The following is a 25141-nucleotide window of genomic DNA, read 5'->3' on the forward strand; positions in this document are numbered from 1 at the left end:
AGGCATGCTTATATGCAGGGATTCATATTGACTTTACTGGTTGAAGTTCAGAATCTGAGAACACAGGACTTCCAGATTACTTAACACAAAACATTAGTGGGCTATAAACTTCAGACCTCCACCTTTGCAATGGGATGCTGTCATGTAGCACAATCCTGTGCATGTATGTTTACTCAGAAGCAAGTCCCTTTGTGTTCAATCTCAATGGTTCTTACTCCCAAGGGGTGCATAAAATCACAGCCTTTGAGCTAAAGAACTGCAGCATTTTGACAAGGAAGGAGCATTTCATTCTACGTGATGGTGGGGGAGACCATGTGACCCGCATGGGAGACTGTTTTGCGTGATGATGATCACACAGGTAGGGTCAATGAGAGTGCATTCCTAATTTTGGGTTGGCCCCTTAATTACAATACTGTTTGACGACTCCCTTGCATCGTTTATTCTAACGAGGTGCTAAAGTTCGTTGAAGAACACAACCTCATAAAAAAGGTGTGCTGCACATAAATATGTGTACAAGCAAGCAGCAAAAAATCACTCTTGCGACTGGTGAGATAGTACTTATTTCCTGCCTTTCCTTTAATATATGCCCGAGGTGGGTTGCAAAGCCGGGAGACCAGAGCCTGAAAATCATTGCACGTGACGAGCGACAGACGCCTTGCACGACACGTTGGCCTCTTACACATAAGCTTCGTCTTTGGAACGTGTGAATCAGGCGTTATGGCGAGCGTAACCTGCGCGCGCTCCTGAGGGGGAGAAAGAGCTGCCTGATCATCTCCTCTCTTGGAAGCATTTGGCTCTCTACAATCACTAGTGGGAGCTGGAGAGGGCAAGGAAACGAAATCAAACAGAGCCGTCTGTAGGAGACGGAAAGAGGCAGGCAAGAGCAGCTGTATCAGGGGCTTGGAGCCTGGGGGAGAAGGGACTCGGACCGCGCGGAGCAGAGCCTGCCATTGCTCAGGGGCGAAAAGAGGAGAAGCTTCAGCCAGCACAAGGGGGATTCTCTCCGGAAAGAAAAAGAAGCCCGGCGTGACTCTCCGCAGCTTGCCAAGAACGGCTCCGGTGTTCAGGACTTGTGAGTGAGTTGGAGTGCCCCGGGGAACCGGGCTGGAGCCGGGGTGCTTTGCTCGACCGGCTCTGAGGGGAGCGTGTGGGTTGTTCTTCGCTTGTTCCGCCGCCTCTTGCCTGAGCTCTCTGCTGCGTCCCCCACAACTCGTGCTTTCCCGCCCCCTAGTTCTTTTGGAGGCGCCGCTTGCCCCCTGAAGCGAGGCAGGGCTTTTTGTGGGGCCGCGTCTGTGGCTGGGCTGGATTGAGGGTGGGTATCTGGAGTCAGGGGGACCTGGTTCCTTCCGAAGTTCTCCAACTTGGTCACCAAGGCTTGGTGGGTTCAGAAGAGGAGGTTGCCTCGTCTCCGGTGCGCAACGTTGCAAAGCGCCCCCGCCTCCCCTCAGTTCATTTGAAGGGGGTGCTGAAAAGCGTCCAATGCTTCTGGACGCACAGAATGCCTGGAGAGTCCCGCAGCTCCCCCCCCCCCCATTCCCCGCCGGGTTGCTGTACCATGAAGTGCCTGCAAACTGACCTCGAAGCACGCTGAGCGGGAAAAAGATGTGAGAATGCAGCCGATGGTTTTCTCCGTGTAATTTTCAGCGGCCTGTGGGGAGACCTTGGAGACGTATCTTGGGGTGAAGGTTGCGAAAATGAGGCGTAGTGCAAACCCTCTTACCATTTTGCACCCTCACTTTTCTCAGGCGAGAAATGTAACAGTATCAGCTAGATTGAGTCAGCGTGGTTACAGTGTTGGGAGACCCGAACTCAAATCTTCACTCGGCCGTGAAGCGCACCGGGTGATCTTGAAACAATTAATATCCCTCGCAGGGTTGTTGTGAGGATAAAATGTGGGGGAAGGGAGAAAAACCATGCATACTACCCTGACCTCGGATAAAAATGCAATTGAACCCAATTATAAAAATGCATATCTAGTCCAACCTGTTCCCTCACATTAGGGAACTATTGCTTTGAAACGTCATGCAAAGGTGCCTTTAGGTGGCAACTTCTGTAGTGACAGTGGAACCAAAACTTGGAGAGGCACCATAAAGGACTGATAGTCTTTGGGGAGGAGGTAATGTTGACTATTGTCACTGATTTTGTGCCAGCAGCACACTTTATGTGTTTCCTGTTTAGACTGCTTGGTGGCCAGTGCAGTGATTGGTTCAGCCCTCACATGGGTTGCAGGTGTTGGGTGCCTTGAACAGGACACTTGCAAAAATTGTGTAGCAGATGAACTGAAATTCCAGAAAAGCAACATCCTTAAGTCTGTTGCAGCAACCTACAAAGAGTCATGTGGCACTTGGCGCTTTAAAGATTAATACATTTATTTTAGTGTGAGCTATTGTGGCAAGAGTCGAAATCGAAAAGCCTCCAGGGTCTTGGAACAGAGCAGAATTTCACATATGACAGGGGAGGTTTGATGTCTTTTTTTATTTAGAGTTTTGGCACAGGGGACACCTGTTGCCATTGAATGGGGCTGTATCATTTTGGAATAAGGATAATATTCACAAAACAAGAAATGGTCCTTAAAACAGGACATGGGTAGACTCCATTACAGAATGCTAAAGTCTCTATGGCTGACATTCACTGTTTGCATTCATGTTGCTTCTGAGGACTTGTCTACTATATTATTGTTTCAGTCTTGAGATTAAAGGCTGGTTTATATTAATAATAGTAATACATACAATTTATTATAGAATACTTTACTGTTCAAAAGTGCTTGCCCTATATTATCTTATTCATTCTTGCAGACACTGTGTTCAAAAGTGCTCTCCCTATATATCTCATTGATGCTTACAAACATTGCCTAAGGTTGGTCAATGTTGTTGTTCCTGTGTTGCACAAAGAAGATTGAGGCTTAAAGAGAGTGGTTACCTAAGACCAATATCTCTGAAGTTTCTAAGAGTGACAACATCTAGGACTCTATGTAGTGTCTCTCCAAAGATGTATCTGTGGAGTTCAAGTGCACTACTATCTTGAAAATGGTGTTTGGGAAGTGAAGGGCTATTCTTGCTAAAACGTAGTATGAAACAAACATTTATGGAGACAAGAAAATGCACATTAAACTCATTATGACTATCATTATTGCAGTATGTGAAATGAACCGATTTGATTTTGAATCCTTTCTTGGCTTTCACTCTGCATATCTGCAGCATGAGTAGATGCAATTGTTTTCTGTCAGAAATGAGCAGGAATGCACAACTACACAACTTGCTTTGGGATTAAAAAAATGACAGACCAATATATATGTGTTGGTGGGAAGAATGTGCAGGGACACACATCATCCATACTGATGGGAGAAGCCTTTTTCAGACATGCAAGAAAATCCACTGCTCTGAACTTAGGGTTTGCTCCTAATTTGACATTTAATTTAATTCACAGGTGGACATATCCCCAAAATCATGCAGCTTGAACCAATACTGTGTATTGGCCTACAGTAGGTCACTTACAGAGCAAACCTTGCCTCATGTGTGGCTTTATGGGCTAGGGATAGATGGAAAGTTAAAGGCAAAAGAGAGTTCTGCTCATATCCTTCTGTTAGTAAAGGTCAAATATGCGATCACTGAGCTTGTACTGAGCGTCCTTTATCTAAGAACTGTACTGGCAGCAATGGCAAACTCCTTGTTCTAACAGGTGTTCGCCCTCTCTGCCTGCTTTAACTTCCCACTCCTGCTGGTATAATGAACCACAGTTTACGGAGAACTTCAATAAGTTAACTATAGCTCAGCAAAGGCACTAATTCATAGGATACACACTGCACCTGCATTGTTTTGCCCTTTTCCACTCCGAAGAACAGGCTAAAATATTTACATTGATACTCTTCCAATTTGCCTTGATTTTCCTTTCTGACTACATGGGTGAACAATATTGTGTTTTGGCAGCCCTGAGAACCTCCGCTAGTTTAACTGTATGAGGAACTGGTCTTGGAGAAGCATTTTTTTTTTAACACAAGAGAGTGAATGAGTCCATGTGCATGGTGAAAAGGAAAAGAGAGAGAAGTCTCTGAGAACGATTGCATGTAGCTGCAAATAAGCCATTATTGCTAAGTACATGCTCAGAAAGAGGTCAGTACATTTCTTAATTTTTATGGGCCGTATTCTAGTGTAGGGGTAGAGCGTATGCTTTGTGTGCAGAAGGTCTTGGGTTCAATCCCTGGCATTTCCAGTTAAAGGTTGCAGGGTTTTGAAAGAACTTTGCCTTGGGCAGCTACTGCCAATCAGAGAAGTGGTGGATGAGTCAATGGCAGTACAAGACTGGCATGTGTGCTTAACAGGGCAAAGATTGAGTCTGGTAGAAAGTGAGCTGAAAAACTAGAAGTCCCCTTCAAGAAGAGCAGCTGATGAGAACTGTAACAAGCAACTAGATCTTAGACATTTAAAAGTGAAAACATGGAGTTGCAGATATCTGACATTTATGAAGTTAAACTGTCTGCCTTGAGGCAGGATCTGCTATCTCCAGAACTATTGTTTTTTATTTGTATAGTTCATTCACTGTATAAAGTGCTTTTTATTCTTAGCTTACACTGTTGCAACCACAATATTAACTTGGTTAGGTTGATAGATGAGTTACCCAAGCTTTGAGTCATGTTGTTTCATGGTTTAGCAGAGAATTGAACCTGGGTCTCCAGGGTGAATATTGCAAAACTTTGCTTTTTTCCTAGTCTTGACTAGCGGTTTTTCATGGAAAGCCTGCTGTTCATAAATTTTCAACTCTGTCCAATCTGTATCAATCAATTTTCACAGAAAATCTAGCTATCTCTTCAAATTTCTGTAGGTTCTGGTTGCAGGTCTACATATTCAGTATTCCTTGTTCTACCAAGTGCCCTGGATGTCGTGTGTGTGTGTGTGTGTATGTTCTATGCATGATCATGCTGAATCCTGAGTTTGTTGTTTAAGGCTCCACAGACAACTCTATGTATGTTTTGCTTACAAGCATGAATTTGACTTGTGCAGAAGGGCAAAAATATTACAATGCAAGTACTGAAAAACAGAATTCTTGTTGAATTTGAAGCTCATTTGAGAATCAGTCATGTTGAATTTGTTGGAACTGCAGTATTCAACCTGAATTTCTTTTTTTAAAAATTGGCAGCAAATCTACTTTATACAGGTGGACCTTACTATACGCGGTTCCGCTTTTCACAGTTTCGTGTATCCGTGGTCCACAAATAGCCACCCGACCTCGGCATACGCTGGTGTACAAAGAGTTAATACCCACATATCCGCAGTTGCTAGGTGGGAAGGACCTCCAAGGTCATTTCCGGCCACCATTTTGTGTAAAGGAGCCATTTTGTGGCTACTCGGTTGAAAAATGTTTTTTTCTGCTATTGTTGCTGGAAAATAGCCAAACTCACTGTTTTTAGAGGGCAGTGCTGGACAGATGGAGACCTGCAGAGCATGGTATGGTATTTTCAAGTAATTTTGCAATCTCTCACTGTTTTTTGAACTCCCCCGCCCAGCTGCAGGAACCTAACCTCTCAATTCTCATAGATGCAATGACTCGTTACTCGGGGTTGTAGGTGAGGAACAGAACCCCCGCAAGTAATGAAGTACATCTGTACCCCAAACCATATTCCTGATATAGTACCTAACACATTTGCCCATGTTATGAAATGTTCAGGGGTTCTGAGCATGAAAACAGAAGAAACCAAAATGTACTGTGCTGAATATTTCTGTTTGAAAACAGAAGTTTGAAAACCTCTACTAGTGAGCTTGTAACACTGTAATTGCCTTGTGGGAACCTACTGTAAAGTCCACTGTTCTGTTGCCAGGCAGACTTCTACTTTTGGGGAACTGATGGCTATTCTCTGTTGTTTGTTTTCAATATTTGATAACCTTGTCTCTGAAAATGAAGTAGATGGTGACTAATGGTCATTGTTAGGGGAATCTTCCATGATAGGTCTGTGACAGACACAGTGCAATATAAGGCCAATGTGGCTGTGGATGTTGGGAGTTGTAGTCCAGCAACATCTAGGGACTCAAGTCTGATAACCCCTGGATTAAGGAAATTTACTTTGTAGTATGCCTGTTGTAGATGTATCATGGAGGATTCCCTGAACAGTGAATATTCCATATTTATACCTTCTCCGCTGGGCTCTTGAAGCAGTCTACAATAAAAACTAATTTATTTATTTATCTTATTTATAGATCGCCTGATATATACACACACTATATATTGTAATGTACACAGTTACAATATAAAAACAAAACAAAACATTTTAACAGAATAAAAAACAACTTAAAAACAATTCACAGAATAAAACAATTAATAAATTAAAATTAGTTTTAATTAAAAGCCTGAGAAAACAGGTGTGTCTTAAGGGTCTTTTAAAAAGCAATCAAAGATGGAGAAGTTCTTATTTTTGACAGGGAGTGTATTTCACAGGGAGCCTGGGGGCAGCCACAGAGAAGGCCCGGCTCTGAGTTGCCACCAGACAAATACAATAGCAATTTTAAAAATCTCTAGTAGATATAAAGTTATAACTGTCTTGGTAATTTTGTATCCCATCTACATGCACATTCAGCAACCACTGACAATATTATTAATTGAGAAAAATATTCATTAAACATGAAGAGTACTAGTTGAAAGACTATGCAAACTGCTACCAAAGTAACAATTTTGCCAAAAAGCATTTCCTAGCTTTTGTCGCTTAGCACATCCATTTCGCAGCAACACAAATGTGATGTGGTGTACACTAGCAGATGACTGACAACCTTCCAATCATTTGTAGGCTGTCTGGTGAGCTGAAGTTGGGCAAAAAGCATGATGTCCACTTATGTTTACAGCATTTTATTCTATAGCGGTTTGAGGGTTTTTGAAGTGAGATGATCTTGCATGCCGGAAGCAGAGAGGTTAACAAAAGACTGTACTGCAGATATCTTGCAAAAGCAGGATGTGCAGTTGGCCATCAACCACACATACCAGAACAAGTGTGAATGAACTTTTTTTTTCAAAGGGCAAGGGGGTGAGGTGATTTTGCATCCTGGAATCAGGAAGGTTAACAAAGGGCTATTTTGAAAATATCTTGCAAAAGCAAGATGTGAGAGACCATCGGACCATCACAAAGGATACTAGAATTGGTGGTAGTGAGCTTTGAATAAACCCTGGCCTATAAGCCATGGTGCAGAAGGGAAATGCTTGACTACCAAGCAGAAGGTTGCTGGTTTGTTTCCCAGACTATGAGAAACACCTATATCAGGCAGCAGCGATCTATGAAGATGCTGAAAGGCATCATCTCACACTGCGTGGGAGGAGGCAATGGTAAATCCCTCCTGTGTTCTACCAAAAGAAAACCACTGGGCTCTGTGGGTGCTAGGAGTCAAAATTGACTTGACGACACACTTTACTTTTATGAGCCGCAAGGCAGCTGCAAAAGTGCTCCCTCTGGAGTGAAGAGGGAGCTCTTTCACCTTAACCTCACCCAGTTACTTGTAAAGGAAGAGAGAGGCAGGAGGAGGGTGGCAGGGAGCGAATCTGACAGGATGTCTGCAACGATAGGATCCAACCGGACAGTTGGGAGGGGCCGACATGGCTCTTTCCAACAGTGCTGCTGTGTCGTGTCTTGTCGAAATCTTGACATTTCGGCCATATCCAAGCCTAGTTTAATTCACACATATCTGAAATGAGTGTACAGAGATTCAAGGTTGAATACAGTGTTTCAAGCTTGAGGCCAAACTTCTTTTCTCCATGTGGTGTCCAAACAGCCATATGTTCAGCAGAGACTCTTCCAAATCCTTTCACAGCTATCTCTTTGCAAATAATACTAACACAGAAGCATCACTTATATGAGTGAAGCTCTAATCTCGAATATGATTAAGTGGATAAAAATTATATTTTGCTACCTAGCAATATGCACACTCTTTCATAAGCACACTTTTTTCTGTCTCTACCCAAGGACAGTAGTCTCAAATGTGGCCTTCCAGCTGTTGTGGGACCAAAGCTTACATCATATCCCATCACTAGGGTCAGTTGATAATGAAGTTCTGATTTAAATTCAACACTTACTTTTAATTGTTTTAAAGCAGATTTGAAACCTATTCTTGTGTGATATTAGACAGCATATTTAAAGTCTGGTGGTGCTTTACTATATTGGATTCCTGAGGTAAATGATAGGAAAGCTGTTCATAAAACTAATGTTTATAATCCATTATTTTCTTGTACATAAAAGTCTAAAGTGTCTTGGTTGCATTCAGTATAAAGGGTTTTGCTGTGCAGATGGCGGAAAAGCTGGCTTTCCACACCAGTTAGCCTCTTCATCATGTTCTGTGATGCTCATATTCCATAAAAAGGAAATGGATTTTCTCTGGAATCTTCAGATCTACATAGGCATGTCTACTGTTGAGCTAGGATGCATCTGTTCAATTCATAACAGCATGGGACATTTTTCATGCTTAAGAATTAAAATAGATACACATGTATGCATGCACATGTCTGGTTGAGGTTGTGAGTATTTAGATACCAGAACAATACAACAGGCTTTCTCACAGAATCAAGAAAATGCCCCTATTTCATTCTGGATGTGTGTATCCTATTTAACAAAGCACTGATTTTGGTAAAGCTGACAGACGTTTTATAAATGTTGGTTTGGATCTGAATTTTGCTTGACACAAATTTTACAAACATCAATAGCCCCAAAGATTTCTAAGTTTGCAATACTCCACACAGCTTCCATTGAACTTGCTTGGATTTATTACTGAGTAAGTGTGCATAAGATGGTAAAATATAATTTTTCAGTTTAATATCATTTTGATAGCTTTAGATATCTTCAGTTTCTATCAGGAAAGAGAGGCTGAATATAAACTAAATGAATAAAATGTTTTCATTGTGAAATAGAATATTAATGCACATAATCTCCTAAAGCAATTTTGATTTCAGGTGCAGTTTGGAATCTTTGCTTATCAATGATTGCCTTAATAACTGTTGATTTCCTGTTTCAGTTTCCAGTGCATAGCCAGATGCAGAAGACTTAAAATCTTGCAAGCCTTGAATAACTAGCGAAGCTCATATATTTCCTAAAGAGGGAGATCCAGATGCATTTCAGTGAAATCTGTGTGGGGTTAAGTAGAGTACAGTTCTGCAGGCTGCAAGTGATCAGCTGCTTCAAGGCTGGTGATGAATTTATGGAGTCTGCTATCTCTTATTTCCGAACTCTTCCTAAAAGGGATTAGCTGACACAGTGGCTCTTCTGTCAGTCCGTAGGCCAGGTGGAGACCTGTTCCAGTTCACCCAACTTCATCTTCATCCATTTGATTCAGAAATAAAATTGCTTTTTGTACATACTGCTTTGTTCTAAAGCGTAGAAACAAGTAATACAAACTAAGTCTATATATTATTAGAGTGCTTGCACATCCCAAGCATGATGTTTGGTTTACGTATGACCAGTGCAGTACTTACTATTATGACCAAGAGAGGGGAGAATCCAGCTTGGTGTACTGCTCCCTCCCATAAAGCCATCATCGGCGCTAATGTTGCCTTGTGGGATTCTGTTAGCTCTGCAGCTTTCATATTGCAGCAAGAGTGAAGGGGAAGTCTCATAGGAAGTCACCAGCTACTGAGTCAGACCAGTGGTCCATCTGACTGGCATCAGTCTCCAGTGCTTCAGGGAGGAGTTTTTCTCAGGCCTATGTGGAGATGCTCATCCACATAGAGGATTGAACCTGGAACTTCCTGCATTCTAAGTGGATGCTCTACCATTGAGCTATGGCTAGTCCATGTAGACAATATTGAACTAGATGGACCAATGGTGTGGCTTGATTTAAAGCAGCTTCCTATGTAAGTCTCCCTACTCTTTAATGCAGTGGCCTCTGTTAGGCGGCACAGTTCACCTGAGAGCAACAGAGTTTATTCTTCGATGTGATCTCTGTCTGTCACATGTGGGCTCTGCGTCCACGTAGTAGCAGTTGATGGAACTCAAAAGCTTCTCAGATCTTTGGTGGTAGCTCTGCTCCTTCCAGCTTCAGTTTTATTTCCCTTCAGAGCAGTGTTTTGTCACCCGCCAAACAACTAGCAGCTGCTTCGGCACTCTGTGGCTTCTCAGCATTAAATTCCTTAGGTTTTGCTACTTTACCTTCCTTTTTTGATATATTGTGTGGTTCTTTTCTGCCTTTACTCTCTGTTATCCTTCTGTCGCAGTTTGCATTTTGCTTTGACTCCCGGTTCTCCCCGCCCCCTCAGACTGTTTTAGATAGCTCTTTACTGTCTGTTTTTGGGCAAACAACTTTTTTACAACAATTTTTGTAAGGAGGGAGGTGGTTTTCCTGCCTTCCTCGGCACTTGGTCTCAGTGAGAGTCTCTTTCCCCTCCCTCTTTGTACTCCTCTTCGCTCCTACAATTTTTTCCTGACACACCAATTTTTTGGAGGGTGATTCCCATTGGTTCCCGTCCGGCCTTCCCTGTATGGCCAGCAGAATAATTGTTAAGCACTGTGCACTGTAAGGTAAAGTGTACTGTTAAATCAGTTTTGACTCCTGGTGCCCACAGAGCCCTGTGGTTTTCTTTTGGTAGAATACGGGGGGGGGGGGGGGGCGGGTACCATTGCCTCCTCCCATGCAGTATGAGATGATGCCTTTCAGCATCTTCCTATATCACTGCTGCCCGATATAAGTGTTTCCCATAGTCTAGGAAACATACCAGTGGGGATTTGAACCGGCAACCTTCTGCTTGTTAGTTAAGCATTTCCCTGCTGCGCCATTTAAGGTGGGTGCTGTGCACTGTGACACATGGAAATAACCCTTTCCAGCGGGCACTCTTGGTCTCTTTTGCCTTAGGGACTCTCACAAGGTAGAGGATTGCCCTCAGTGCCTCAGGTTTACTGAGCAGGTGAAGAAGAATAGAACACTTTGCCTTTGCTCCCTGCTGTGGGAAAGAGCTCTTTCACCCATGATGGTGTTAGTACCGAGGACCCTCCTGGATGCCCACCCAAGCAATGTGGATCCCTCCGGTTCTGGGGATCCTGGACTGGAAGCGGCAACAGTGAAGATTTCCATACTGATAGTCGCCCCAGTGGAGCTACCGCCACCTTTGGCCCTGAGCGCTCATGCTACGGTATCGATCGAACAGACACATACTGTGCCGTGCAAGCTCGTTTCCATCACTTTAAAGCTTATAAAATGTCCTGTTGACATGGACGGAAAACAACCAAAGAAAAAAACCCAGAAAGGGCTTGAAGGGGACGCTGCCCCAAAGGTTCCCACAGAAGACCCAACTCTCCCAGCAGATCAACATCTTCCAAAAAAAATCAAAGAAAAAGGTAGTCCAGCCCCCAAGGAACCTGAGAGGAGAGCCGTCCGGACTACAGCCTATGGACATGGACCCAAGACCTATGACTCCATGCCCTGATGCTGACCCCATGTCAGCTCCTGATGGTTTGCCAGTCTACTCCCCAGATTATGTGCTGGACCTGTATGACGACCCTCATGAGCTGTACCCATATATCCGGGCCACTATTATCCTTATCTCTATGATGTACCTCCACGCCATCCTGGGTACTGTGACACTAAGGTGTTTTTCTGGGATCCATATCACTATTCACACTGTGACTCTAGGGAGGATGTGCATTGCAGATACTGTGACACCTCTCCTTTGGATTCATACCTCCGGTACCAAACTGCTGCATCCTGTAGCCTTCGGTTCCATTTTAGAGATAGCTCCTGGACTTGCAGAGATCACTCCAGGGACTGATCGAGATCTAGAACCCCTGTGCCGCATCAACTTGTACCATGGGGGTGTTGTGGGGCTAATGGCAATGATGCTGGTGAGGGGCTCTGCGTCAGTTCCACTGGTGCTGCCTTAACAATCCTAGGTGCCTCTTTCCGCACCACTGCAGCCGATTCCACAACCACCTGTCTTGCCTTCCCAACCCGCCATTCTGCCTTTTGCCTCAGAAGACCTGGACCATGATCCAGATACTGCATCCGAACCAGACTCTGAAAGCTCTGTATCCTCTACCCACTTGTCTCCAGGAGGTGGAGACTTTCCAGACCTATCCCTGGAATCTCCTACTGAAGATTAGCACCTCTGTTCTGAACACATCCATAGAATGGCAACCTCATTGGGACAACCTCATTCAGAGAATGTTAGACTTGATGGCATCCACCATGCCAGTTCTCCCCAGTGCCTGCCTTTACATGTGATGCCTCCAACTTTGGTTCCTAGTTCTCTTCAAAGCTCATTGAAACAGCCCCGCGAAACAGTTCCACCTTCCCCAGATGATTTGTGGATCTCTGGTCTGGTGGACCTTCCGCATGAATCTTGGTGAAGGTACTTGTTTCAACCCGTCCAAACCGAATTTTGTAGTCGCAACGCATGCTTCAGAATTGGGCTGGGGCACCAAATTAGAGGATGCTAGAGTGTGGAGGAATCCAAGCACCACATAAATTATCTAGAATTGCTGGCTGTCTACAAAACGCTAAGGGGATTCCATCTCTTCCTCCGGAACCACTCCATCCAAATCCAGATGGACAACATAAACACAAAGTTGTATATCATTCGACAAGGAGGTACTGGCTCTCGGACCTTACTGTGTCTCGTGCTCCAATGATGGAATTGGGCGCTAACTCGAAATATGATTCTCTCGGCTATTCACATTCAGGGGAAAGACAACTTCCTGGTAGGTGCACTCAGCAGGGACTCAACGGATTCACACAAATGGCTCCTCAACCCCACATGTCTGAGATCCTTGGCTCGCAGTTGGGTTACTCCAGACATAGACATCTTCGCTTCCATTCAGAACCATCATTTCAACTGCTTCTGCACAAGGCTGGGCCTAGGGAAGGACACTCTAGGGGTGCTTTCGTCCTCAACTGGGGTGCAGGCTTAGTCTACATGTTTCCCCTGATACCCTTGCTGCCCAAGATTATCCAACATATTTGGAATCACTGGTCCAAGGTCGTCCTTATTGTTCCATGGTGGCCAAGGAGACCTTGATTTCCACACTTCAAACACCTGGCATCAGGAGGTTGGATCTCCTTGCCTCGTATTCCAGCGCTCCTGTCAATGCAGGACAGCTGTCTACTCAACCCAGACGTATACCACCTACGCCTGATGATGTGGCTCTTGCTCCCGTCCTAGGGTCACCACTCCATGACGTAGTGACAATGTCCCGGAAACTGGCTACGAGGAAGTCATATTGTTGCAAGTGGTCCCGCTTCACTCACAGAATGCGAGGCTTGCACGTAGACCTGTCTAACTCGATACTTTCCGACATCTTGTCATACCTCCTGGAACTAAAATCCTCGGGCCTCACACTGTCTTTGGTTTGGGTGCATTTGGCAGCCATAATGTGTTAGCTCTCAGATTATGACCACCCCTCTTCCATTTGTCAACCCCATTATGAAGCAATGTTTGAGGGGACCAAGTCTGCGCTACCCTGATCCCCCAAGGATCACCACCTTCTGGAATCTTGCACTAATACCAGAGGAACTGATGGGGAAACCGTTTGAGCCCTTGACATCCTGTGATTTCAGACTCCTGACATGGAAGACAGTGTTGCTAGTAGCCCTTACCTCAGCGCGTAGAGCGAGCATAATCGGGGCCCTTTGGGCTGATCCGCCTTTTCTCATATTTCACAAGGACAAGGTTCAACTATGTCCAGATGTTGACTTCTTAACGAAAATGGTCTCTTCCTTCCATCATAGTCAAACTGTCTCCCTTCCGGTGTCCTTCCAAAACCCATCCACAGATTCTGATTGCAGATTCCATTCTTTGGATGCCTGAAGAGCCCTGGCCTTCTACGCATTCTGGACGAAGGGCATCCAGAAGGGTCAATTTCTGTTTGTTTCATATTCTGAAAAAAGTATGGGAGCTTGCCCCTCCACACAGACTGTGTCCCAATGGATTGTAGAAGCCATCAAACTGGCCTGCCAGCTTGATAACTGTTGCCTTGTACTGTTGCCTGGTTCTTTTTGGGTCCATTCGACAAGAGCAATGTCGATGTTGGCTGCCTTTGATGCCCATTTGTCTCTAGAATAAATTTGCCAAGCAGTTACATAGGCTTCTCCGCACACGTTTGTGACTCATTATGCCCTAGATGTCTGGTCCACACAAGACTCGATTTTTGGCCAGACGGTACTCCGCACCCTCTTCCAGTGACTGTGGCCCACCTCCTTTCCAGGTGAGCTTGAGATGTGCCCACGTGTGATGGGCAGAGACCATGCCGAAGAACAAGTTGCTTTTCTGTAACGGAGATTCTTTCAGTGGTCATCTGTCCGTTCACATGCCCGCCTATCCGACCCCCCTGCAGTCTGGGGTTTTCTTTGTCTTCTCTGTTTCAGATCGCTAGACTCCAGAACTGATCTGAGGGTAAATGAGAGTAAAGCTGAAAAAAATCTGAAAAGATTGAAAGTTCTATCAACTGCTGCTATGTGGACGCAGAGCCCACATGTGAATGGGCAGATGACCACTAGAAGAACCTCAGTTACAGGTAAGCAACTTGTTGTTCCACTAAAAGGGCAGCACTGCTTTAAAAAAACACAAACCAGAAGCAGGGGACCTGGCTTTTATAAAGAAAATCCTATAATATTCCATGGGCAAGGGAAAGAGGGAATGTCTCCTGGAAAGGTTAATGGACAGTAGGATTTCAAAAGCTTTAAACTTGCTGCATTATCTGTTGAGGTGTTTCAGATCTAAGACCTGAAACAAAAAGACCTATTAATAGTTCTTTTGGGGGGAAAACAATATTTGAAATAAAGAACTATTGTAATAATGGACAGAGTTTGCAGTTTGGGGATCAATTTCATTTTTTGTGAATGTGGTGCAAGTCTGTATCAAGTGGGCTTTTCAGTGTGAAACTTTACTTGGTCCCTTAACATTTTGCTAAAGAGGTGCATCCTTTTGTAATTGTCAGTTACCTCAGCAGTCTAGTGATGTCACAAGTTACTTGAGCTTTGTCCTTGTGCTAACCATAATGTCATTACAAGCTCCTTGATGTGTGTGGTATCGGATGGCCTGATTCAGATCTCATGAAATAAATAAGGGAAAGCATAATGGAAAGCATTAGTTGAACCAGTTTAAAACTTACATGAGCCCAGAATAAATCTCATGAGCAGATGCAATGTTTTAGGGTTTCTTGGGATCCCTTCCTAGTAATCTCTGCTTAGCTTACCTACAAGCATGTCATTCTAAATGAAGATTATGGCCTTTTCTCTTTGAAAACTGCTTTCTTGAAGGTTGTCTTTAACTGCAGAGTATCAGAGCATGAATCAGCAGCTCTGAGTAAAATGAAATTTCTTGATTCAGGTAATAGGCTGTCTTATTTAACTGTGACTATATTGCTGCTGTGAATTTGAAAATTTTAAGGCATGAAATCTTGCTCTTGTTTCTTGTGTGAATAGCCTCATTGAATCTTTGAGTCACTGTCTGAGTGAGTTCATGGAGCAGTATTTCGTGGAAAATGTGGTAATCGTTTGAAAAGTGGTTCTAAAAATTACATCATCCTCTTTCTCAGTGGTCCAGGTCAAATATACATGTTTGGAATATATAATGTTAAAACACTTGAAAAAAATCCAAACTCACAGGTTTTGTGTTTTGCTTCTTACATCACTGTACTCTCTTTTTGGAGAATTATACTTCACAGTAACACTGTCTGACTCAGAGATCTTATCAAGTGATATAGATGTGAGTTTTCCCATATTGCCTATCATTTAGAGTGATCAAAACAATTCACTTATATTAACTCTGTAATTTTTACAACTATTCTGGAAAGTGCCAATATTATTATCCCTATATGGGGGCACCAGACTGAGTCAGATGTGTAGAATGTTCTGAATTGGAATGTTCCGAGCTCGGAACAGAATGACCTTTGGATAAAGGGGCTACTCTGAGCTTGGAAGAGAACAACCCTGCCATTTTGTATGCCTGTTTTCCCTTGCTGATTGGTTTTCTGGCACTGGCTTCTGATTGGCTTGATCTCCTTGCTTCGATCCAAAGCTAGTGTTGTCATGGGAAACTGCCCTCATTGGCTGAGGGGAGCAAGGAGGGAGGGGGAAGCCAAAGGAGGGATTTTCAAAATTTATTTAAGAGACTGCTTGGAGGCATATTTTGAATGCCTCGGGAGAGGAGAAAGATCAGAGAGAGACAGAGATGGCAGCAGTTCAGCACTGGTGGGTGGCCTGTGCTTATTTGTTTTTTATTTCCTTGCCAACCCAACTCATATATTGTACCAGCAGCCCCAGTGCCTTTAGCAGGCTGCTGCTGTGTTTTTTGAGTTTTATTTTTCTTCTGTGGATTTTTTTTTGTCATCCCAGTGGCTCTAAGTGGGTGCTGCTTTGAATTATTTTTCCCCTTCTGTGGAATTTTCTCCCCTTAATAGTAGAGCAGCAGCCTACCAGCAGCCCGAGTGGCTTTAACTGGGTCCTGCTTTGAATTATTATTTCCTTCTGTGGATTTCTTCTTCTTCTGCTGTGTATCTAGCCCCCAATAACTTTAATAAGTGGGATGCTGTGCTGACTTTTTCTTTTCTTTTGCAGCCTCAAGCTGAATCTTTGCTTCTGATGTGTGTTTCTGGATTGTATTTTTTATTTTTGTAGTCTGGTGTGTTGTGGCTTCTGTCTGGTGTCCAGGCTCTCTTTGTTTCCCTGGTGTGTGTTTCTTTTTTGATATTTTTATTTGAGTGGATGGGTGCCTGACTGGTGCCTGCCTGCCTACCTTCACCCCAGCTATTGAGTCCCGGTGTCTTCTTGGCCGGAGAGCAACTCCAGCCCAAACCGGCTGAAGAGACTGGAAGGTGAGAGCCCCCAGTGCCTTGGTCAGGTTATAGAACTTTGAGTTCTTTATATATGGCCTAGTTTGGGGAAGGGTGGGATTAGGTACTTGTAGGACAGGAGGGGTGGGTTTGGGTTAGAGACTAGAGACTGCCCATTCCCTCCCTTTCCTTTAGAACTACCCAGTTGTTTCTCTTGCTCCCCTCCCCCGTGCAAAAGCCCCACTCCAAAGCCTGCTTCTTTATTGGGGGTGGGATTTAATTTCTATAGCTTCTATGCGTGCAATATAATTCCTATAGATAGCACTGTGTATGGCACACACAGTATAAATACACCATTCCTGATCCACACCCCCTTTTAAAATACCCACCTTAAAGGCGCTTCCTCCCCTCTGGGCTTCAAATAGAAAACCCCCAAGATGTCTGGGTGGGTGTGAGGCAGAGCCAGGACTAGATTGCCAGGAGGGATGGGTGATGCTGCTAGTTGTTGTGGATTATGGCGAGGGGCCTACTGCCAGAGTCATCCCCACTGCTGTGGCACTATGTAGGCTCACCTATCTGGAGGAACCTGGTCCTGCAGTGCAGCTGCCTGTGGCAGCTGAGGTAAAATTGGGGGGGGGTGTGTGTTTCTGTCAAGGAAGAAGATCTTCCTGTGACAGTGAAGGAGGAGGTGATTGTGTTGACTGTTATTTGCCCAGTCAAATCAGTCCCACCTTCCTCCCTAATCCCCCTTGGCAGTGCGAGCCCCCAGTCTGAGGAGGAGCAGAAGGGAGTCATTCCGGTTCCTGGACCTTCTCAGCTCCAGACCAAGGGTGTTGGTGGTGGCCCCCAGAAGGAACCAGAGCTCCAAGACCAGCACCACTGCAATGAAGATGGACTGCCTCTGGTCGTGGCAGCATGGTGTGGGACCACTTTGAGCCTGGTGATCCAGCCTCTGCACCCATTGCAAGGCACAGGTCAGCAGGGGGATTGATCCTAAGTGTTCTGGGGCATCGGGGTTGCTGAAGCACCTGCAATGGCATCACCTGGGGACCCCTTCTCCTGCTGGCAACAATAGGCCTAGTGTGCCCTTGACTAGTGGCAAGGCACCTACTCCTGATGATGGGTCAGCTCCAGACCACGCTGACCACTGAGGAAGCAATCGCCTTGTCAGGTTGGCTGAGGACCGGAGAGGTGGGATCGGCTCAGGACACCCTTGTGTGCATCAGCAGAGCATGTTTTGTCCTCCCTATGTGACCCGAGGATGAAGGGCAAAGCTGTCGCCCCTGAACAGCTGCCCAGGTGGAGGGTTGAAGTGTGGGTTGAAGGTAGAGGGTTATCTAACCTGGTTGAAGAGGTTAGGCAAGCACAGGAGAGGAGACTGGGGCTCAACCAGGAGGAGGGTGCTGGAGTGTCTGTTGTTAGTGCATAGTCCACACCTAGCAGTAGGATCACCACCGCTTCTTGGTCCAGCAGCGTAGTGTCTATGGAAGGGCCAAGGGAGCTGGACATTCTGCCTGATTGTTCCACCCAGTGGTTTACGGAGGACTTCCTTGTCAGCTTTCCAGAGGAATGGGAGGAGCCCACTGAGCCCTGCATCAGTGCTGAGCAATGTGTTCTGTAGTCCTCGCAGGAGCTGTTGGCAGCCTGGGAGTCGGAGCCAATCCAGTTTTGGGCAGCACATTGCCAAGTCTGGCCAGATTTGGCGATGGTTGCCAGTCAGTTCCTCTAATGTCTGCCAAGCAGTGTCCAGAGCGAGAGGGTGTTCTCTGTGTCTGGGGACATGGTCACTCCGTCGTTTACTCTTGGATGCTGACTTGGTGGATCAGCTGGACTTTCTGAAGGCCAACCTGCTCTTGCTGGGCTATCTAGAGCTGGCCATGGAGAGTGAGTGACTCATGGTCACCCCCACCCACTGCAACACCACTACCAGCTCAATCCACCCTGGCCAAATCCAAGACCAGATGTGTCATAGTCTGCCTGTTAGTGCTGCAGACACACACTCACATAACTGCCATGGCCGATGATGAACTGGTGCCCTGACCCGTGTGTCCAGCGGTTAGCCAGAGTTCAGTACTAACCTGAAGCTGTGGTGTTGTTATCCAGACATGGACAGGGAGGTAGGCCAGCAGCAATGTTGCGGGATATATGCTGGAGAAGAAGGATTCTCATGGTAAGAGAGTAGAAGCTTTGTTTCTTGTGCATCTATCTATCTAACTCAGTATTTTCTGCAATCCTCCTGTCTCTTTTTGGCAGGCAGGGTGGAAGGAAGGTTTGATTTTGTGTTTTTATTTTCTCAGCACCAAGTATAATATGATGTGCTATTGCTGCTACATCTGGTTTTGCTGGCATTTAGATTTACAAAGGCAGAACTTGCGTGCCGGCCTTCCTCAAGTTGTAGTTTGTTTGTGAGATAGTGTTCTGGTGAGAAATGAATAGTGGCAGCTCTCTGACTTCTGTGTGTAATATTTCTTGATGATTGGTGTGATGAGCTGCTTCATTTCTGGCCTTGAGACTAACTTGTGCTTCCCTTCACTTCATGGTTTGCTCTGCAATCCATAGGGTGCTATGGGGTTTTTTGGGAAAAGTTAATTAAAAAAATAATAATCTGCTTGCCCATTTCCTTTGTGGTTTGGGTGGGAGGTAGCACCCATCCTGCCCTACCGCCAAATCCACTTTGGTGTCCCTAGAAGCCACCCATGGGGATCAGTGGGTTGTTTTGAATTCCCCATTGCTCCCTATGGCCAGAACACATGGAACACACTTGGAATGTTTCAGCCATCCGTGTTCCGTTCTGAGTTCGGAATGGAATGCGGAATCGGTTCCATGCACAGATCTAGTAAGGTTACTTACTGAATTAATGATAGAGGTGAAATTGAACATGGGGATGGGGCTGTGGCTCAGTGAGACAAAGCATTTGCTTTGTCTGCAGAAGGTCCCAGGTTCTTCAAGGCAGAAGAAGAGGATCATGTCCAATTGAGGCCAGTGTCAATACACACTTCATACCGGTAGTAGCAGATAGGTTGGCTACAGCTTATATTGGTCTGCTTTACAAAAGGTTAATAAAAAAGACTCCGAATAGCCTGAAGGACAAGATTGGTGGGCCACTATGCAAAATAGGATGCTGGACTAGATGGGCCTTGGGCCTGATCCAGCAGGGCTGTTCTTACGTTCTAAGATTCAGTTCTACCCTTGGAGCTGGGCAGGTCTGGTCCTATATACGTACTGGATGGGAAGCATTTGTGTATGCGTAAGACTATTGCAACTCTGAAACCTTCAGAGAAGAGAAAGAAAGAGATAAAATAAACAAATGAGGAATATTTGGGAGAGAATAATGTCTTGACATGTGCTGGGAGCCATGTCTCCACCCCCACCCCCTTCACATTCTGTATGGGAGGAACATTGATGTAAACAAGGCAGGTTTGCAAGGTTAGCATAAAATATGAATTTGCCCTAACCAGTTTTAAATATTCTACCCTTTTCATGAGACAACTAAGCATAATTCATATGGCCTGTTTGTGCTAAGAGGGCCCCAGACTTTAGAATTGTTGCATTCTCCCACATATACTAGCAGGTGGAGGTAGTCTACATAGTTAGCTGCTGCCTTCTGATGTGGGCCTGGGTGGAATAGGAGCTGGCTGGTCAAGGGCTGGTAGTAAGGGTTGGCAGTAATCGGGTCTGGGAGCCTGGCAATCCATGCAGGCTGACAGAAGACACAGATAGTCCAAGTTTCGGGGGCAGGCTAGGTTCCCTGGAGCTGGCAGAAACAGCAATAATCACTGTGGAATCAAGAACTAGTCAAAACTATGGATGTGCATGAATCATGATTTGAAGGACATCCCCGGCGCCTTTAAAATAGAAGGGAGCAGGAGCATACCTGCTCTTCTGCTTGCTGCCACCTCCTGAATCGGCGGTGCTCTTCCCCAGTTGCTCTCGTGTGACATCAGCACGTACATGGCCTCCGTGCTAACCATGCAAATGGCTGCCGTGCATGCACAGAGGCCATGTGCATGCTGGTGCCGCACGAGGGTAATTGGGGAGAGCGCTGCCGATTCAGCTGGGGGAAGAGCGTCGCTGCACAAAGGAGTGCTGCCAGTTCAGTAAGTGGTAGTGAGCTGTGGAGGAGCAGGTATGCAGCTGCTCTCCATTTTTAAAGGTGCTGGGGATGTTTCGAATTACGCTCTGAATCATGATTCGTTCACACCCCTAGTAGGGATATGCGAGCTGGGCTCGCCATCAAGCTGGCCCGGTTCAAGTGGTCCGAATTTGAACTGATCTGCCCCCGCCCAAGCCGGGTGCTGGTCTGAGTTTGAACTGGACTGGCCCCCAGTTCAAAGAACTGGCTCATGGGCTGGCTCAGGTATACTTGTAAAGGGCAATCCCTGAGGATTCCCCTTTACAAGTAAAGGGCATCGCTAATCCTAATGGTAAAGGCAGGTGGGGGGGTTACCTAAAGAAGGTGGCCCCCATTGTCCTCCGTACCTTTCTAGAGAAGGTGGCAGAGAAGTGGCAGTGGGGGCTCCTCCAAGCTCCCCACTGGCCTCCCAATTGACAGCTGTAGCCTGGTTCATGCCTCTGTGCAGCGATTCTCCTTTACAGGTATACCCAAGCTGTCCTGTGAATCAGCTTGGCCCGGTTTGGCCAAGCCTGAAGCCAGGCAGGTTGAATGGTTGGCTCACACACCCCTAATCCCTATCTGGGCTGCAGCAGGCACAGGCTGTCATTTGGGAGGCTGGTGGGGGACTGGGAGGAGCCCCACCACCTCAACTACTTTGCTGCTGCCTCCTCTAAAGGAGGCCACATTCTTTAGCTACACCCCCAGCCTTTACCATTAGTATTGGTAATCCTGAACTGGCCTGTGAACCAGCTTGGCCTGGTTTGGCTGAGCCTGAAGCCAAGCGAGCCAAGCAGTAGGCTCGTGCACCCCTAATCTCCAATAAAAACTTAGTGAAGAAGGCAGCTATAATGCATTTTAGTGAATTTTTTTATAAATCCATTGATGACATATTATGTGCCGTTGCTTATGACATCAGCATATTCTTGTGTATTAGCATATCTTGCCCAGGTTTCTGACCCTTTGAAGCACAGGGACTTTCCCTTTTGATGTTCACAAAAGCAGGATTTAATCTTTATTTTTCTTCATCAAGATTTCATATTCCCCAGCTCTCCCCCGCTGCTCTCTTGCGGACATGTTGCTTGATCTTTGGCCTGGTTTCAGATGTGAAACCCTGACAGATTCTGATGACCGAGTGTCTTCTGAGAAGTTAGAGAGCTGTAATAAGTTTGTCTTTGTCGAATCTGCTTTTGAAAGAACGATTAAAACTTTTAACTGTCAAGTTGTGCCTAAAACAAACCTAGGAATCGGATGACAGGATTCTTTTGAGTGAATAGCAAAGGCAGGTGGTTGTTTGTTTGCATTGTCTTTATGAAGCTGGGAGAGGCTGTTAATTTCCATGCTTTCTGCTGTGTCCAAGATATTGGGTGATCCAGATTCCTGGGAACAATTGCTTGCATAGGCTCCGACCTTAAGGAACTTATTCTTGTCAAAATGTGTTTTGTGAAGCAGGATATTGAGATGTGTGGAGTTGGGCACCATTTCATTTCTTGGTGAATTATTTTCTCACACTTGAGTCTGACTTGCCTGTCGAAGAGCCAACCACCACCACCAAAATCACTACTTTAGAAGAACCTTATTCAAATTCACCTCACATGTTTTGCCATCAAATACAGTTTGATTGTATTGTACAACTTTCTGGTTTAAAACATATGTCCCCGAAGGTTGCACATGAGGAGAGCTAGTCGTGGAGCAGCAAAAATAAACTGTCACCTTTTATATGGTGTCTCTGAATTACTTCATAGGCCATTCTGGCTGCTGAATTTTGTACTAACTGAAGTTCCGGGACTACATTCAAAGAGAACATTGTAGTTGTCAAGCCTAGAGGATACTAGCAGCAACTAGTTTCCAAAATAAGCATCGCATATGATGATTATTAAATTAATCCTGTCTTGCCTTCCCATTTTAAAAATGTCCAAGGTGGCTTACAACAAATATTTTTTGGCAGGATCCTGCCTCAGTTAATGACTAAGTCCCATTGAAATTGGTGGGACCAGTGTTCCCTCTAACAGGGATTCCCAGATGTTGTCGACTATAACTCCCAGAATCCCCAGCTGCAATGGCTTTTGCTTGGGGATTATGGGAGTTTAGTCAACAACATCTGGGAATCCCTGTTAGAGGGAACTCTGGGTGGGACTTAAGTTAGTCATGTCTCATCTCTTTCACACCTTAAGTTGCTGCAGCAGGGAAATGCTTGACTAACAAGAAGAAGGTTGCCGGTTCGAATCCCTGCTGGTACTATATTGGGCAGCAGCGATATAAGAAGATGCTGAAAAGCATCATCTCTACTGCACAGGAGATGGCAATGGTAAACCCCTCCTGCATTCTACCAAAGACAACCACAGGGCTCCGGGAGTTGAAATCGACTTGATGGCACACTTTACTTTACCATCTTTTTCAGTAGTGCTTAACCATGGCTAACTTAGTCTGGATTCTGGCCACTGTTGTCAACCACTTTAAAAGAAATGAATTAAGATGAGGCTAAAATGCAACAGATATTTCACAATCAAATTCAAGTCTAGGGACGCAGAAACTTCAAACCAGCAGATTGACAAACTAAATGTTAGTGGAAAAGAAATGTCTTCACGTGATGAAGAAAAACCAAGCTGGGGGGTGGGGTGAGGGAGATGAACCTTCCTAGGCAGAGTTCCAAGTCTTGTGCAGCTACAGAGAAGGTCTTCTCACATATTCCATCCAACTGCACCTCCAGTATTGGCAGGACACAAGAAGGGCCTCAGTAGCCAGGCAGACTCAAAACAGGTTTTACTTGTGTACTTCAGCTAGTAGTAGTAGTAGTAGTAGTTTTTGTAGTTTTGGGAGCCGCAAAAGCGGAGGAGGAGAGACTACTTAGGCAGCAAGGGGGCAGAGTGCCCTCTCCCCACAACCACAGGGGGCGCTCTCTACCAGCTGGCCTCCTGGAACGACTGCAGAACGGCTGCCTTGTCCTCAGCCACCCACTTGATGTTGGCCTTGTTCTCCATGGCCTGCCCAAGAACCCGGGAAAGTGAGAAAATATTATGATTTTTTTTTTAATGATAGTTTAACAATTCTCTGAGTGATGCTTAATGTTCACTTCTGAAAATGCACAGTGCGATCACCAATATGTTGATGCGTCTCCTGAGAGATATTTGCCAAGTTAATCATTATGTGTGACTAATCAGATGTCTGTTTGGCATGGGCATTTGTCAGACCAACTTCAAAGAAGTTTCTTGGATTCATGTCTCAGAAAAGCTTCATATGTGCATTTTTCATCTTTTTTTCCTTGCTTACTTGCTTCATCAAGGTACACATGGAAAACGAGATGCCATAGCTATTTTTAACAGCACGCTTTGCATAGAATGACTGCAGAAAGTGTCCATGAGGATACATTTTGCAGAGACGCCTTATTAAAAGATGGTATAGTTTCTCTCTTCACATGATGAGGAAGCACCAGTGAGAAGAGAAAAATGACTTGTGTGTTTCCCCCCGCATACACACTAGGTGTATTTTTCCATATATTGTACATAATGTGCTGCCCCGCCCCCCTCCAATATTCTAGCATTTTCCCATTAAGAGTTTCAGGGAAAGAGCCTTGAGAGAGAGAAAAGAATATGGATACCAGCTGTAATCAGTTTTAGAGATTGTAGGTCCTGCTTTGGATATTTACAGTGAAAACTGACATATGTTGTGGTTTTTACTTTAATGTGCAAGAGGCTGTTTGCGATCTTCATTTCATGTGACTTGATATCAGCCAAAGCCTAGAACTAGGCTGTCTTGAACAGACTATCAAGTGGGCCAAGCTGTATATTTGCTGCTCATCAGGATTTTGTCCACAGTTATGAATACCTAACTGTAGTAAGGCCTTGCTTTATTAAAAATGGGAAACTGAAAGCTGAAAAATGTTACAAGAAACGCATTCTGCTTAAGAGACAGATTTGATAATAGGGTTAGATTCCCAGACAACACACTGTTATCAAGCAGTGGTTCATTACAACTTTAAAAGGCTTACTCTTGCTTTTGTTGTCATACTATATGATGTTTTTGTATGGAATCTATGTTCAGGTGTTATGTTTCGGGAACTTTAAAAAAAGTATTAGGTTTAAGACTGCCTTAAGTGAAGGTGTGTCCTGGTCTTCTTGCTGTTGTTTTAAGAGTTCATTTGAGCAACTCCTTTAATGTATTATAAAAGGTTGCAAGACATCTGTTGTTTCAGTGGTTTCATATTATTTTTATTCTGAATGGCTTAAAAAAAATATATTGCCCTGCTTGACAGACCCAAAATACAGCCTGTTTTTTAAATATCAGCCATGAATTTGTCCATTTTTAAAAGG

General features: G+C 44.9%; 1 protein-coding gene across 2 annotated transcripts in view; it reads left to right on the forward strand.

Moving 5' to 3' along the window:
* Window positions 1–760: 760 nt before the first annotated feature.
* BMPR1B (bone morphogenetic protein receptor type 1B) overlaps window positions 761–25141 on the forward strand; it is a 367640-nt gene continuing 343259 nt past the window's right edge. The window contains exon 1 of one of the 2 annotated variants that reach the window (XM_053254091.1): window positions 761–1076. The gene's annotated coding sequence lies outside the window, so the exon portion shown is untranslated. The remainder of the gene's footprint in view (window positions 1077–25141) is intronic. The other variant, XM_053254092.1, reaches the window with a different exon arrangement.

Source organism: Hemicordylus capensis, chromosome 5 (genome assembly GCF_027244095.1).
Source record: "Hemicordylus capensis ecotype Gifberg chromosome 5, rHemCap1.1.pri, whole genome shotgun sequence".
Classification (NCBI taxonomy): Eukaryota; Metazoa; Chordata; class Lepidosauria; order Squamata; family Cordylidae; genus Hemicordylus; species Hemicordylus capensis.